Raw genomic sequence first — 18,009 nt, forward strand, 5'->3', positions numbered from 1 at the left:
TCAGATGTGTTGTCTTTCAGCAGGGAATCTAGAGTGCAGGAGTTCTGGTGATATAGTGTGGTGGGTGGCCAGCATTGACTGGGTAGAAGAAAAGAATCTGCTTTGTTTTTTCATCCAGTGCCTCACAGCCTCTTTTAAGTTTATCTTGCCATTCAGCTTTATGGCTAATAAACTTCACATTTTCCACCTTGAGACGATTTCTGTGATCAGTTAAGATCAACTTCACTTGTGAAAAAGTCCTTTCTATTTTTGCAGTTGAGAGTGGAAGAACACAGCCAATTCCAACAAGATTCTGGATGTGAGGAAATGCTACTCCAACTGTGTCCTCAGATTTTTCTAAAGTGTTGTACAGGTTGACCATGGATAATCTTTCATTTTCAGAATTGTCATCTTCATTTTCCAGGAACACAGACTTAAAATCTTCCCATTCTGTTAATAAAAGGTCTTCATCCAAGTGATAAAATTCAGCAAGCTGTGCCATCTCAGCCACACCATAAAATTCAACACCTTCCCCAGTATTAAGATGTCTCATATCTAAGACACTAAGCAAACTAAGTGTAGAAACATTCTGCATCCTCTCAGAAATACTTTCTACTAAGAGGTCTATGAAACATCTTTCATGCTCCTCAAAATTACAGTTTGGTGCCGATATAGGAGCCTCAATTCCAACTTTTCTTGCATTATTTTCAAGGTTCCGACAAAATTGACCCCCAGGCTTCCGTTTCTTTTTAAAGCAGCAATTGTAGTGGAAACATTGCTATGTATGGTAGCTAGATCGACATCTCGTCTTTCGAAAATTAACACAAGTTTAGAAAGTAGGCTCAGGACATCACACAGGAAATGAATAAATTGAAAAAAATGTAAATGTTTTAAAAGTTTCAGAAGTCCTTCTGCATTTGGACCATTCAAAACCATTGCAGTCTTTGACTGACCACTTACAACAGCCTTTTCTAAATCCTCAATGATTGATTGCTTAATTCATATTGAATTAATTGCATTTTCATGTGATAGCCATCTTGTGTGGCTTGCCTTTTTTATTTTGGTACCTTTGCATTTGCTAAATACTTTTTGTATTACAGCCAAGTTATTGCTTCTGACAGAGCTGTATTTATAATATTTGTAAATGCTGGTCAATAGCTCATCCATTTTAACAAATGGTTCCAAAGACTCAAAGGTATTCTTAGTTGCAAGAGCTAAACGGTGGTTATGACAATGGATAGAAATAACCTTATCGTTTTTGGTCTTTATTTTGGCAGCTACACCACGTTTTCCAACCATTGAACTGGCGCCATCACTTCCAAATCCAACTAATTTCTCATACCCTCCACATTCTTCTCCAGTTTGTGAAAGAGCATTAAAAATAGTTTTAGATTTCCATCTGGAATCTCTGTATCACAAATAAAGGACACTGTAACTTCTCCGTCTTTAATATATTTTGCAGCAGTAGCCAAGTGCTTTCTGTTGCTGACGTCTGTGGTTTCATCAATTATTATTGAATAGGATGGACTCTTCTGTAAAGACAGCATAACTTGCTGTTTTTGAACACTGGCCATTGAGTTAACAAATTTGTTTACTGTTTGGTAGCTTGCGTATAAGGCATTTTATCTTATTTAAGAGGGGCTAAAACAGGAGATTTTAACTCTTCAATACAAAAATCAATAAATGGTTTAAAAATAGTTGTATGTGGTATATTATGTTCAATAAGAAATTCCAAACACTTCATAGCATATTCCACAGCTTTAAATTCTTCCGAATCTGGCCTATTTTTTTCGGTTCTGTGAGCCTTCTGCACTTAAAGGGATAATTTCTGTTTGCATTGCCACTTTATCCATTTCAGAAACAGAGTGCTCCTTGATTTTGTTAAGCCCTACTGTGCACATACCATTATTCATCTCTGGAGATTTATTGTATTTGTTATCATTACTTAGGTGTTTGGAGCACAGTTGGCATATTAAACTCTCTTTCACCATTTTTTTACAAAGAAGCCATGGGAATTTTCTTTTCCATTTTTTTTGGTATCCAACTTTGTGTCTTTTTGTTTTTTTTTGAGAAGTGCTGTCCACAAGCTCATTTATTGTGTGTGTATCATCACTAGAAGAGCACCTTTCTTCTAATAGATCAACCAAAGAGTCATTCTTTAAATTCTGTTCACAGTTGGCCAATAAAACTGTGGATTGAGAAGGCACATCTGGATCTATATTATCTTCATATTCATTGATTTCACATGAAATCAATATTGGATCATCTGGATTACAATTTGTGTGTACTGTGGTCAATGAATTTGATGTGGAAATGAATTCATCTGCGTTTGCAGAGGTGCTAGGTACAGGATCTGGCTCTGCTGCATTTGTTTTCTGCAATTAATAAATATCTTTATTAATGTTGATTACTTATTTTCTGATTTCAGCATGAAATCATTTACAGAGCTTTTAAAATTTAGTAAGTTTATTAGTGTCGAAAATCTGTGTGCCTACCTTTTTTCCTGAAAACATAGCACTTATTTTCAAACATTTCCATCCTATTTCTTTTTTTTTATGTTCCTTAAGTTTTCTTTTAACAGTAGGCATGTTTTCTACTGTAAAGGAAATGGGGAAGAGAGTTTTAGGATACATCGTGGCCACTAACCCTGAGAACAATTGACCACTGACACAGTGCATGCGTGGTACTCACCTTAGGCAAGTTGAGGTCACCGTGTAGTGAGAAGTAGTTGGAGCCAGGAGCCGCTGCTTTGGATCTTGTGGTGTGAAGCCTGAGAAGCACGGGAGGTCAGAGAGGCAAGGACAAAAGTGCCAGTTCAATGGTTGGTAAACGTGATGGTGTACAGGTGAGGTTGGAGTTGTGCCTTCTCTAGAATAAAAAGAAATATTTAAGAACATACCTTGACAACTTACTCTGAGCCCAACTGATCACTCACAGTACATGCGTACTCAATTTAGGCAAGTTGAGGTGTGGAACAAAGTAAGAGCTGCTGCATTGGATCTTGTGGTGTGAAGCCTGAGGAGCGCCAGGAGTCAGAGATGCAAGGACGGAAGTGCCAGTTCAATGGTTGGTAACCGTGATGGTGTACAGGTGAGCCTGGAGTTGTGACTGGTCTAGAATAAAAAAAAAAAACGCTCAACACACCATGACCATTAACCCTAAGAACAACTGACCACTGACACAGTACATGCCTGGTACTCACCTTAGGCAAGTTGAGGTAACCACGTGGAGCCCAGTTGTGGAGGGAAGTAGTTGGAGCCAGGAGCCGCTGCTTTGGATCTTGTGGTTAGAAGCATGAGGAGCGCCAGGATTCAGAGATGTAATTCTCACATTCAGAAACTTTTATGCAAAAGCATGCAGTCTCACTCTTAACATGATTAAGTGAAAGGAATGTTGCACAATGATTTTTAAAAAAAATGAAACCTAAAAAGAATTAAAAAAAAAAAAAAAAGGATTACAGTAGCTTTTAAAGCAGGGGTGGGGAACCTGTTTTCTGACGAGGGCCATTTTGATATATATAACTTAATTCACGGGCTCGGTGCAGGACACACCCCCTCCGGGTGACGTCATAAGGGGGCTGTGCCACAATTGCCGGTGATTACAGCAATGCCCAGAGCATCCTGAGCATGCTTCGGGGAGCTGTAAGGGCAGCGGTGTGACCGTCTGAAATGCCCTAAGGATGCTCCAGGCGGCACTGCTACATAGATTCTGGCTGCACGGTGTCATTCTAGGCATCCTGCTAGTAAGGTGAGGTTAGCAGAAAAAAGCTCAGGACCAGACCAAATGATTCCGAGGGCCTTATACGGCCCCCGGGCAGGAGGTTCCCCATCCCTGCTTTAAAATAACGAATGAATGAGAATTTACTTTGTATGATTACAAAAATATTTGGCCAGGTGTTCCAAGTATAACATACAGAAGTTAAGAGATTAAAACAAAAATTCACTGTCTACCCAACAATTCAATTTAACAAAACACATGGATCCAGGCACCTTAACAGATCATGTTTTCCAGATAATCCAATGAAGTTACACATTCAAAGTAAAAGTGCTAAATTAATGTACAAGTCAATACAGGTGAAGCAAAACTACTGTATATTATTTGATTAAGGACCTACAGGCAATCTGGAAAACATTCCCATATTGGATAGGATATAATTAGTGTGGTCCTCAAATACCCATGATCATATAAACAATTGTCTTCATACAAAATATAAAAATCTTCACTTTTTATAGGTTGGTTACATGATACCTAGGGGTCAGAACGCATTCCTCATTGACAATAATGGGGACTGCAATCTACAGCACCAATTGGCACTTTGCCCGAGTTTTCTGTTGAATCTCCTGCAAATGTGTTTTTAGTACATACTGTATGTTATGCATTTTTTGCCTAATTTTATGTAAAAAAAATGGCTTCATGCATAGGACCCCTAGTGTCATTTCAAGATCAGTGATAATGTCTATTTTAGACATTATCACTGATCTTTAAATGACACTAATCAGCACTTTTTCTAAGCTTACAATCAATATTTGATGTTGTTTTTTGTTTATTTTTTATAAAAAAAAATCTTAATGCACCTGAACTTAAATCTGGCAGCACTTGAAACACCGTATATACTATACATGTGCTGCCAGATGCAAGCTCAGGTGTCATAGGTATTACACCTATGAGACCTGAGCTTACATATGTCCGCACATGTATAAAAACATCTATGACACCTGAACTTTCATCTTTGAGCACGTGAGACCTAATCTTAAATCGTCGGCACATATATACACCCATATGACACGAGGTGAAATCTGGCAGCATATGTATAAACACCTATGACACCTGATCTTAAATCATCAACACATGTATAAACACATGACACAATGTGAAATCTGGCAGCACATGTATGCTACTGTAATATATAGTGGTATACGTATACTATATATTATAGTATTATACTACATATGCTGCTAGATTTAAGCTCAGGTGTCATAGGGTGTTATATACTAGAACACCTTGACTCCTGAGCTTATATCTGGCAGCACATGTATAATGTACAACACCTTGTAAGACCTGAGCTTAAATCTGGAAGCACATGTATAGTGTATAACACCTAAGACCTGAGCTTAAAATATGGCAGCACATCATGTATAGCATATAACACCTGATTAGTCCTGATCTAAAATCTGGCAGCCTATTTCTGCTACAGTATATAAACACCTTATGCTTAAATCTGGCAGATCATTGACACCCTTTGCTTTCATATAGCATGTATATTGTATATAATGCTGCCAGATTAAAGCTAAGGGGGCACATGGCACTTTATATAGTGGATATAGTGCTCAATTCTGGCAGCACTAAAATTCAAAGTAATCATACAGAAGTGATCATTTAACCCAGGAAGGATGAGCCTGAGGCTGGTCCATTGGGAAAGCAGAGAAGCAGTAGCTTTAGCCGAACTGCGCATGCCGCTGCAGAGCTGCTCACAAAATGGCCACCAAAAGGGTAAGGTCCTCACTGACGTCTCCTTTTATATTTTCACTGAGACAGGAGGGCTGGGTTTGCTTCGGCGGGAGAGGCAAACCCAGCCCTCCTAGATCTCACAAGATACACAGCCGTCCAATCTGCGATGCTGCTACACATGGAGGGGGGGTGATCGGCAGCCGGAGATAGCTGACAGCTGCATGAGCTCTAATAGCTCAGCAGCCTGTCAGCGCGGCGGGGCGCGGGAATACACTAACAGGTCACTGGGAGGACAGCAGGACGCCGTGGCCCTAGAAAAGGGGCAGGGCGCATTTGACTAAAAAAAAGGGGCAGGGCGCGGCGCCCCGCGATAGAAGCCTAGCGGGAATGCTACACTAAGGTATCTTTTAGATTTCTTGATCTCCGCTACCCCTGGCCACCTTACTCCCTAGTATCTGGGATAGGTCCTCATCCAGATGTAGGATAGGCCAATGTCTTTGTATTATGTTTTGAATGTCTCTCCACGCTCTACAGAAACTCCCAATAAATCTTAGTTCCTCTGGTTTAACTTTTGTTTTAGATGTTTTCTGCAAATCTTCCAAGGAGATTAAGGATTCCCTCTGAACATGTGAGATACTTTGCTTGGCTTTCTTACTGTAGCCCCTTTCTAACAGTCTCTCAGTTAATTCCACACTTTTTTCTTTATAGACTTGTATGTCCGAGCAATTGCGTTTTAATCGCAGAAACTCCCCTTTAGGCAAGTTCTCCACTGTGGGAGGGAAGTATGCACTCATTTGATGTAGGAGGCTGTTAGTTGCAGTCTTTTTTCAAAACTGTTCCGTATGTAATGAACCTTTGCTCTGTTCTGTAAATTTTCAGATCCAAGAATGGTACCTACGCTTGACTATAATGGTGAGTCAGTTTTAGGTTTATGGAGTTTGTGTTGAGGCTACTGATGAAGCATAAAAGTGAATCTTCATCACCTTCCCATATCATCAGTATGTCATCAATGTAGCGCCAACATCCAACGATATATTGTGTGTATTGGTCCATGGTCTCGCCAAAAACAGTTTCCCGCTCCCACCTGCCCAGGAAGAGGTTTGCATATGTGGGGGCACATGCCACCCCCATTGCCGTCCCCCTCGTTTGCATGTAGAAGCGGTTACCAAAAGTGAAGTAATTATGCGTCAGAATGAATTTGAGTAAGTCCAGTAGAAATTGATGACAAGGGCTGGGTTCCTCCATCTGTAAGAAGCAACTTACTGCTTGAATACCCAACTCGTGATCAATGCACGTATATAAGGATCCCACATCCGAAGTGACAATAAATTGATGCTTCTCCAATCTTACATCATGGAGTTTGCGTAAAATGTCAGATGTGTCCTGTATATACGAAGCTAGTCCCAAGACATCCCAATCTGCTGGCTCTCTCAGATAGCCCCCCAATATCCAAGACAATTGGTCGGCTAGGTGGTTCCTGTATGTTCTTGTGGACCTTGGGGAGCAAGTAGAAAGTGGGGATTCTCGGATTGTGTATCTTCACGTATTCATGTTCCTGTTTGAGAATTGTGCCTTCCTTCGGAGCTTGATAAATCATTCTGCTAAAGAATATGGTGAAGTTCTCAGTTGGGTTAAATAAAATCTTTCTGTAGCAGCTCTCATCGTTTAATTGGTGCATCACCTCTACATTTCTAAGGGCCAGGTGACTACATTCCCCTCCTTTATCTGAAGGCTTAATAAGCGCCTCCTTCCATTGTTGAATTTCCTTCAGTGTATTAATTTCTTGTCTACTCAGGTTACCATAGATGGGTTTCCTAAATTTCTTCTTCTCATGGAGTGTGTCCAGATCTTTTGACACTAACTTCTGAAAGATTTCTACCTCTGGGCTGGTATGTTCTTGAGGAAAAAAGTTTGATTTTTTTCTTGCAAATAGGTCTAGTTTGATTTGGTGTAACATCAATCTGAGTGTTGGACTGTCGAAGTTCCTCCAGTATGCGGACAGCTAAGTCAACTTCCCAGAGGTTCTCATTACCACTAAATGGCGAAATATCCGGGATGGGTTCTTGTTCTTCCGGAAATAGTCTTTTTTGATTAGCAAAATGTTTTTCAACAGTTATTTACATCCGAATAGTTTTAGATCCTTTTCCCAGCCAAACCGGTCAAAGGATCTTGTTGGTGAGAAAGAAAGTCCCTTGCTTAAGATAGAAATCTCTAGTTCTGTGAGTGTTCTATTGGAGAGATTAATTACTTTCACATTCTGATTGATGGTTGCTATCTCTTCGGGGTCCTGATTGGATACCTGGATGGTAGTCGCTAGCCCCAGTCTGGGTCCCCCTAGGCCCCTTCTCACCCTGTCTTGTTTTTTCCTCTTGTGTAGTGTGTAGCTTTCGTCCTTGCTCCTTTTCCTGGTCCTAAAAATGAAGGAGCTAGGGAGTGATGTTCTTCATACATTTCCTGCCGCTGATTTAGATTGAATGGCCTGGTCAAATCATTCACTGGAAAGTCTTCTCCACCTGAGGATTCCATCTCAGAAGATGTATAAGTTTCTTGTGGTTTATAGGGTTCCCTTTTAGTATTTGTTCTGTTCCATCTGAAAATATTGCCAGACTGGAAGCCACGTTTATCCCTATTGAACTTGTCTCTTTCTTTCAATTATTTCTAGTTCGTATGCCTCAAGTTCTTTCTTGTGTTTCTCAAATGTTTTTTGGAACATTGTATCTCTCTCCCAGTTCTCCAATTTTTCCCCCAGTTCCTCAATCTCTTTCTCACTCTCATCGAGTGTGATGTGATTATGTTTTATGAGTATAGACATGAGGTCATGAGAGCATTTAAGAAGGGTGGTCTCCCAATCTTTACTGAGGTTATCTGTGGCTAATTTGAAAGCCGGGAAGATCTTAGGTCGTAGACCCCTGGGAGTGATTTTATGGTTTAAATAGCTCTCCAAGGTCGTTATGTCCTTCGTTGCATACTTGATCTTAATTTATGAAGGTCTGCATCCTTTCAAGAGTAGGTTGTGCTTAGAACAAAATGTCATTAACCATGTTTTTGGCAAATGGAATAGTAATATGATCTCCTAATTAGATAGCAAGGAGGATCTGGTCTAAATATTATATTAATTTCCCAAAGACAATACAGAAGTTCGTGCTGGAACCTGAAACTAAAGACTCAGTCAGTAAAAGTGCTTTGAAACAAAGGGCAGGGTACCGCACAGAAGCTCGTATTGTCAATCAAATTGTTACTAACCAACCATGTCTCTCAATGTTTGTATTGCTAGCATCACACCTTGTTGGTGGTGCTCCCAAACCCCAAAATATAACATATACCAAGGAAAAAGAAAACAAGAATGGCTTGTTGCTGGGGCACTCTTACTAGGCTTAGTAACCACTTTGTACCAATACAACTCCTATGTGTTTAAACCTAGAGCATCTGGTATTCCCAGGTGGTCATTCATCCAAGTACTGACCAGGCCCAATACTGTATAGCTTCCAAGATCAGGCGAGATTGGGCATATCCAGTATGGTATGGTTGTAGGTAATATATTCAGGAGAGTCTGGATGCCCTGGTATACAACAGCAATAGTAATTGTAGGCCTATCTCAAATGAGGAATCCGCTTTGTTTAAATAATTGATGCAGAGTTAAAAAAAAAAGTATTGCATAAGCGTACTTTAATTGTGTCACAGGTAATTAATATTATATTCAAGATATCACATATGTATAATCTGATATTTGTGCAGTTCATAGATATACATCAAATTATAATTTGTGTGTATTGCAGCAAAAATTATGTAACCTCCTAAGAGTATTAATAAATGTTAATCCACTGAAGTGTGTCTGTGATATCACCAATTATGTCAGAACCGTAATTGCTGTGTAGTGTTGATATCACATTAATCCCAAACATCTGTATGCTGTATATTAGTTGCTTTTTTGTGTTTTATTTATTTATATATATATATATATATATATGGACGGAGGGCCAGGGCTGCCAAGAGAAATCCTGGGCCCCGGTACAGTAACTTCCCAGGGCCCAAAAGGAGGTTGTGTGGTCACATGTTAGGGGCAGGGCTGCACATCTTTGGGGGCGTGTCTGGCATGTTAGAAGCACCCACCCACAGGAGCATGACATATCTACCGGCAGCTGGGATTAAAGTATTCTCAATTAGGATGATATGACAGTGTCATAAAAGATGCTGTTTTAGCTGGATGTGTTTAGATAATATAATAAAACACACAAAATTGAAAGTGCAACAGCTTTATTTTATACATTTTCTCATGTAAACAACATAAATAAAAATAAATAAAATTTAATTTTTGTTATAGAGGTAGATTAATTTAATTTTGACATAAAATACAGTAATTTTAAAACATAAATATCAAAATAATTTAGTTTAAAGAACTCAATTCTTCTGTAAATAAAATGCAGACATTTCTAACCAAGTGTAAGTGTGTCATGATCTGCAGTTACACAGTGCGGTAGTAAAGTAAATCAACATACAATTTAAATTCCAAAACTGCCGTTACATCCGACAGGGTTTCTAGTTTATAAACATCAAAACAATTTAAATAATTCTGAAACAAATTTGGTTCCTTCATAAATTGCACTTGCAATGATCAATAACTGTAACATGTGTAGACAAAACTCTTAAAGCCATAAACCAAAAATAAATACTTTACATATTCACAACCTCACAGGCTCACACTATAGCACATTGCAGATAAAAATTTAAAAGCCTAGAATTTTTACAGCATACAGTACCTAGGATGTATTACATTGGAGCTTTCCGAGCTTTGTCACTTTGTGACTTGTGCAAACAAGTCAATGACACTTGAAAAGTCACAATTTCTTGCCAAATTAGCCTCTATTGATAGCAAACCTAAATCGTTTAACCGGTTTTGGGTCATTGTCGATCTTAAAACATCTTTTATTCTTGAGAGACAACTGAAAGAGCATTCAGCTTGAGCCACTGTTACAGGTATGGTTCAGAACAACCTTAAAGCAATGACAATATTTGGAAACAGGGGATCAAGTTTCAGTACCTTCAGTTGGTTTATTAGTTTGATAGGTGAAAGAGAATCTTCCTCTAAATTTGAATGAGCTATTGATTTAATGTGTATTAGCTCATCGCAAATAGCTTCACTAATATCACCTTCATATCTTTTTTGTAGTTGTTTTCCCTTTTCTCGAACTTCATTATCCTCTAAGTTAGGGAAGGTCCACAAAACATTGAACAATGAATTTATGGCTTTTGCTGCATCAAATCGTGTTGTCATATTGCCAATAACATTGTCCAAAAGAACATGAAATACTTTCCACTTGAACATCTCCTCCGGAGAAGAGTTAGAGAAATCTTCTTCAGTTGATGGTTCATCAAAAAATCTGGTCCTTTTTCTTTGGCGTCTTTCCTGAAAAGATCTAAAATCGGTTGTTATGCCCAAATTTTCAACAACCAGTCTGGATTTATTTAAGATGGCTTGCCAATTATTTCTGATAATTTTTAAATCTTCTACAAGACTGAAAAGATTTTCAACCTCTTTGTCGATTGTGGTCTTTCGTGCTTGCAAAACTGTGCTTCTGTAATTTATAGCTGTAAGGACTTTTAGCCAAATAGATGCCATCAAAATACAATCAAATGACTCCAAGTAGTTGGTTACAGAATTTAGATCTGTTCGGATTTCTGATGTTAGATTCAGTTCTAACACTGACTCAATTGCCTTCTGGATCCCAGGAAGTCTTTCAGCAATTGGCTTGACACTCTCTACCCTTGCAGACCAATGTGTTTTTGACATGGAGTGGAGTGAAGCGCCAATATTTTCTTTCAAAATCTCCCACCTCTGAGGACTGCCACTAAATATATTGTACAGCTTTTGTACTACTCCAAAAAATTTAACAACCTCAGGACAACATTCTGCTGCATGGACACCACACAGATTCAAACTGTGACAGGCACAGGGCGAAAAAATAGCAAGTTGATTAGCTTGCAAAATTCGAGCTTAGGCGCCTTTGTATGCTCCACTCATGTTAGAACCATTGTCGTAGCCTTGCCCACGACAATCACTTATTGGAATACTATTGTTTTTAAGTGTTTGCAGAATTAAATCTGCAATGGCTTCCCCTGATTTTTTTGTTACAGTTTACGAATTCCAAAAATCGTTCTTCAATGTCATATTCATTGTTTGTGCAAAGAACATAACGCAAAATGAATGTAGTATGCTCCATGTGTGCAGAGCCTGGTGTTGCATCTACAATGATAGATAAATATTTAGCAGTTTCTCTTTCCTTTAGTATGCAGTTAAAAACATATTCAGCACAACATAAAATAAATTCATTTTGAATTTCGGCTGACAAATAATGTACTTGTAATCTTCTTTTTTCCATCTGTGCCTGTTTCACCTTTTTCAAATGCTCTGCAAGCAAAGGGTCATAGTGGCTTACAACTTCTAACATTCCTAAAATATTGCCATTTTTTGGATGTCCAACTAGGTTGCTAGATCCTCTAAAAGCCAATCCACGCTCTGCAAGGAACAGAACTACATCAAGAAATCTATGTAATAAGGCTTTCCAGACTTGTGCTTCATTCTGTATTTTTTGCAATAATAAACTATCAACTGTGGTATTTTTAGCAAGATTTTCTTCCAAATTTCGCCACTCTACATTACATGTACGGTGATTATTGCTACTTTCATGGTCAGGTATTTTGTTGTAGAGTTTCCTATAACCTTTAGAAGGTCCCCAACCAATTTCTGTGGTCAAAATGGAACGATGTGTTTCTGGGAGTTTGCAGAGTAAACAACAGGGAAAACAAAACAAAGCTTGCTTAGAATTACTCCATACTAACCAATCACGAGGAACTGATTCTTTAAATGACAATTTAGTATATAATTAGGAAATTGGGTGCCATCTTTATCAGGCGGGAAAAATTTTGGGTATGGTTCTGGTCCTCGTTGAATTGCATCTTCTAATTCAGTTGCTGAAAAACCCATTTGGAGACGGCCTATATCAAAATCGAGTAGCTTTTTGTTGCTGCCTACTTCGACATTAGATGCTACCTTTGAATATGATGTGGCACAACCCTCGGTGACACCAGCTTTAGCACATAACTTGAGTGTAGTTCTGAAATTAGTGTAGTGTCTGTGCCAGAAGTACAACCCTCAGTGACACCAACTTTAGGCACATAACTTGAGTGTGGTTCTGAAATTAGTGTAGTGTCTGTGCCAGAAGTACAAGTTATCATCATACTACTTGAACCACTACCACCATTATCATCATCAACAACAATAACAGTTACATTTTCATTGACTTTATCAATGTCAAGTTCACTTGTTTTTTTGGCTAAACTATCTTCCTCCTTCTGACTTTCATGCTCAGACAAATGGGAGGAAACTTTAAATCCTACACATGCTTTTTTTTCTTTACGTTTTTGTGCGCCAGATTTATGATGATAAAAATCCATGGCAACAATTCCCCTAAAATGAACATATATATTAGGGTTAAGTAGGTGGTATTGCTGTTTAGTTATCTGCTTCATTAACAGTTTGATGAACCTTGCTCTGCAACTTACTGCAATTGGATGATACAGAACACCATAAAAAGCTATCTGAAAGTTCAGGAGGGTCTTAGCTAATTGCAGTAAAGGTTCTAATAAAGACATGATAACCATGGTAGAAGCAGGTTTCCTTGCCCTGTTTTTTCCCAGACACGTGTCATAGTCAGTGTTAAAAATATTTAAAAATTGAACTGTATGTAATTTTAGAACTCACTTGGCAAAAAATTAGGGATTCATTTAGTTAGGCTGCCAGTGTCACCTGACCATCTCCCCTTTACTAGCACCGTACTCTGGGCTTGATTCAGACCCACTCGCTAGATGTGTACGCTCGCTCCCAGCGTATGCAAATTCGGCTAAATTACGGCATGGCAGGCAATTGCACGACAGGGCTTTAGCATGCCCACTATGTATTGGCGTGCGATCGCTTTGTGTATGTAGATGCCCACTGGTGCATGTCATCTCCGGAACTGTATGAAAGCATCGGTACATTGGGTACCATCGGAAGCGAACGCAGCGCTTGAGGTTGACTATACCCTGCCACAAGCACTGCGAGCACTTCAGATGTGAACAACAACCAAGTGACGTGGTACTATGACGCTGCCTGTTAATTATGCACGCATATGAAACGGCGTTGAAACACTCAGGCACGCCTGCGTTCGCACCTCCGCTCCCCCGTTTCTAGTGGCCTGCCCCTGTCACCACCCACAAACGGCTTCTCCTGTCACTCACTCCGCTGGGCAGTGTATACGCTACGAGCAACCGCTTCCCGATCTCTCACATAGGTTCACGCACACGCATTGTGATGCATGCGCAGTAGTGCGACTATCGGCAGCTACGAGCGTTTGCATCATAGCGAACGGGTCTGAATGAGCTCCACTGTCTGATGTACTCTTAACCAACTAAGTAATGTAATGTAAAATAACAGCAAATATATGATTTTTTTGATAATTAAAAGTTGTTTATAAATTACTTACTGAAACAGAAAATGACACCATATACCCTCAGACCACAAGCTCTCACATTGCACAAGCAACTATAAAAAATTCACATGCCACTCTGACCTCCTCATTTCACTCTAAGACTGAAGCAAAATTTTTCTTTACAGATATACAATACAGTATCTATATATTTATACCACTTTTGAAGAAAACCATTCAATTGACTATATAAACTGTAGGTGGACAGTCAGAAACTTAGAGGCCCAAAAAATTGTATACATGCCGCAAGAAGCCATGACCTCCAGACCTCCCTACATGCCCACAAAATTCCCCCAACACACTGCAAAGGACCAGCAAATGAGATTCTCATCCTACTCCTAATAGCAATGCAGAAATCTCAGTTACATACATTTGCAAATATATAGTAAGCCACCAACTACAGCAAGGCTTCTTTGCTCTGGTGGTCCTATGCTACATGATAATAGCAGCTACTTTGGGTCATACATTTATTTATTTCTAAACTGAGAGCAAACTCACCTAGAAGCACCCCAAGATGTTCCACATGTCAATACCAGGATCAGTATACCCTCCAACCACGAATGCCATACATGCCTCTCATAATAGACAACTACAACAATAGATACTACATTATAGCACAATCATTTAAATATTTCTAAATTGAGAGCTAACTCACCTAATTGCACCCCTAGATCCTCTAACATGGCACTACAAGGATCAGCATACCCAGGGCCGGCTCCTGACACGTTCTGTCAGTGCGGCTGCACAGGGGCGCTGGGTGTGGCTGAAGAAAATCCCGGCTCTCCATCCTACAGCTGCAAGTATAATGGTATAGTCAGGGGGAGGGCGCAGGGAAGGAGCGGGAGGAGTAAAGGCACGGGACGGCGCTGGGTGCAGAGACACCTAGCTCTGGCCCTGAGCAATCCCTCCAACTGCTGATCCTATACCTGCCTCCCTACATGCCCAGCAGATCTTCCCCATTACAGAAATGTTCAGAATAATCAAAATATTAGCACAGCTCTTACCTCACTGCTGTATCAAGTGTCCATATAGTCTGAATCTTCACATTTGCTCACGTTGCTACTGCATCCACAAACGCTATAGAGGGACCTGTACTGGAGGAAAAAAAAAAGATGTCAATGTCCAATATTCCACTCAAACATCCCCACATGTTCTTCCAACTTCCCCACATACCAAAATGTTCACAAAAATCATCAAATTATTACAGCTCTTACCTCACTTCTGAATCCAGTGTCCATATAGTCTAAGTCTTCACAATAGCTCCCGCTGCTACTGCATCCACAATCGCATCCACAATTGCTGTGGAAAATGCTGTTTTACTGGAGAAAAAAATAAATAAAAAAAAGATATCAATGTCCAATATTCTTCTCAGACCTCAAAAAAATGTACTTATATGCAGTCAGGGTACAGGGAACTCACAAAGTTCTAGTTACACTACTGACTTGGGGCCTGATTTAGAGACTGATGCAGAGGAACTTTTGTCCAGGAATAATGATGTTCGTCCATGTAAGATGACGTTTTGCCTCTTTCTGAGTTCTGTTTTTTTGGAGGGAATAATCGAACTCCACGTGCAAACTCGAACCTATCCGAGCCTGCACATCCCTAATAAATATATATATATATATATCATGTAGAGGGGCACTCACAATTCCTTAATAGTAATGCCGGGGTGCCCTCCCTAGAATGATGTAGCTATGTGAAGGCTGTAAAAAACAGCAGCAGGCGGCACTCCACGGACTTGGTAAGCGAGAAGAACAACTTTAATAACCAACGTTTCAAGACCAATAAGGCCTTGTCATCAGGTTGTCAAAGTTTATATATATATATATATATATATATATATATAAAAATGCACACATATATATATATATATATGCACACACATATATATATATATATGCACACACATATATGTGTGTGTGTGTGTATATATATATATATATATATATATATGTACACACACACATATAAATATATATGTGTGTGTGTATATATTTATGTGTGTGTATATATATATATATACACACACACATAGATACATACATTATATATGTATGTGTATATATATATATATATATACACTGTATATATATTAAATATATTCATATATATATATATATATCTAAAATGCATTTGATATTTGATGGACAGGACAGTCACACTCACAGTGACTCTGAGACTGACACCCACACAGGCTCACACCCCAGATACGGTCACTCAGTGGCGGTAATGGCACTCAGGCTCTTCCTTCAGTGCAGCTGAGCCAGGCAGTCTCACACGGAGTCACTGACTCACTGCAGTCACAGTGAGACACCAGACCAGTCACCCGTCCCGGCTCTACCCTGTCAGCGGCCTCCCTGCATGCTGCACCCACACAAACATGGATGCCCAGCCCCGGCTGCACCACGCCCCACGCTCACCTCTTCCTGCTGCGTAATCCTTCCATACAGGCCCCACCTGCCGCTGCCACACGGAGCCGCGCCGCCTTCTGGGGATGAGAGCCTCGCGGGATGATGACGTCATCATCTTCCAGCGGCCCGGGCCCCCTGCCATGCCCCGGGCCCGGGTAATCTGTACCCGCTCCCCCCCCCTCTCGGCGCCCCTGCGGAGGACACTCCACAGGTCTCAGCAGCGTCAGTAAAACAAACCAGAAAGAGCCGATAGTATATGCCAATGTTTCAGCACTCAGCGCTTTTATCAAGACACACAGAATGTGTAAAAAACAGAGCAATACGACCTGGGGACAGGGAAATGCATGTAAATGCACCAAACTCGTCAGGCAAATAAACATATATGTCATAAAAAGCAAAGACATGCAAGCAATCATGGTGACACAATATAGCAATATATACTGTAGCTTGCATGTCTTCTGCTTTTTATGACATATATGTTTATTTGCCTGACAAGTTTGGTGCGTGTGCTCACACTCATCTACATGCATTTCCCTGTCCCCAGGTCATACTGTAAACCACTTTGATGGTTTTGTTGTCGGTTGTCTTGGTAATGGTACGTTAGGCCGGAGCGCAGGTGTGTCCCATGTGAGTGACATCATCAGCAGGAGCAGCAGTGGAGGTGATTGACACATAGGGGTGAGTAAATAGCTATTCATGTTCTGTTTTTTACACACTCTGTATGTCTTGATAAAAGTGCTGAGCGCTGAAATGTTGGCATATACTACCGGCTCTGTCTGGTTTGTTTTACTGTCGCTGCTGAGACCTGTGGAGTGCCCTCCGAACATATATATATATATATATATATATATATATATATATATATATGCACTTCTTTTGGATTGGCACCCAGGCATACTGCGTTTTTGATTGGCGAGTGCCGGACCATTTTGCACATATATATATATATATATATATATATATATACACATACATATGTAGAAAGGACCTACCAAGAAGTCACAGGTGTAGAAATAAGTCAGTCAGCGATTATTATAATCTGTAGAGAGTGGGCTCTCAGAGGTCCTTTTTATAAAGTTGATTAGGGGCTGGTGTACCACCACCCAACTGTTATGAGTGACCATGCTAATGATTACCTCACTAGTATATTGCAGACAGTCCTTGGTTTGGGGATTGCTGGACTGCGAGATGTGCTGTGTGCTAGTAGAAGATGTCTTGGGACAGAGGGGTGGGAATTACCAACGGACCAGATCCATTGTCCGCTGTACTGCCCACCTTCCTCCTGCTCAGGATATAGTTATAAAGCGGTTTGGTTCAGTTACTATCTGTAACCACTAGTGCACAGTGGTTGCTGCTCTGTAAGCAGTTCTTTTGGCCGCTCTCATCACTGCCCATTTACTTTCTGGTCACATGGTGCGCGACACAGGTGTGCAGCGGCGCTGGCCGGCTGATGCTGTAGTGCCTTCAGCTTCTACTGTATCTGTGCTGTCTTGTTTCCTCTCGGTCACGGGCCAACTGACATTAGTGGACAACAGAAAGAGGTGGCACTTGTAATTGATGCACTGTTGCTCCTGATGTTTAATGTTGATCATGTATCTGTTCCAATGTGTTTCGGCGTTCCGTCTTCTTCAAGGAAGTTACTGAGTGTG

At 40.1% G+C, this 18,009-nt stretch overlaps 2 pseudogenes; both read right to left on the minus strand.

The window, feature by feature from the left end:
• On the minus strand, window positions 1–2,567 carry LOC148473193 (zinc finger protein 862-like; annotated as a pseudogene).
• A 6,274-nt stretch (window positions 2,568–8,841) lies between these two features.
• Window positions 8,842–8,960, minus strand: LOC148473194 (5S ribosomal RNA; annotated as a pseudogene).
• Window positions 8,961–18,009: the final 9,049 nt, after the last annotated feature.

Source organism: Taudactylus pleione, unplaced genomic scaffold (genome assembly GCF_031769625.1).
Source record: "Taudactylus pleione unplaced genomic scaffold, aTauple2 ptg000959l, whole genome shotgun sequence".
NCBI classification, from domain to species: Eukaryota; Metazoa; Chordata; class Amphibia; order Anura; family Myobatrachidae; genus Taudactylus; species Taudactylus pleione.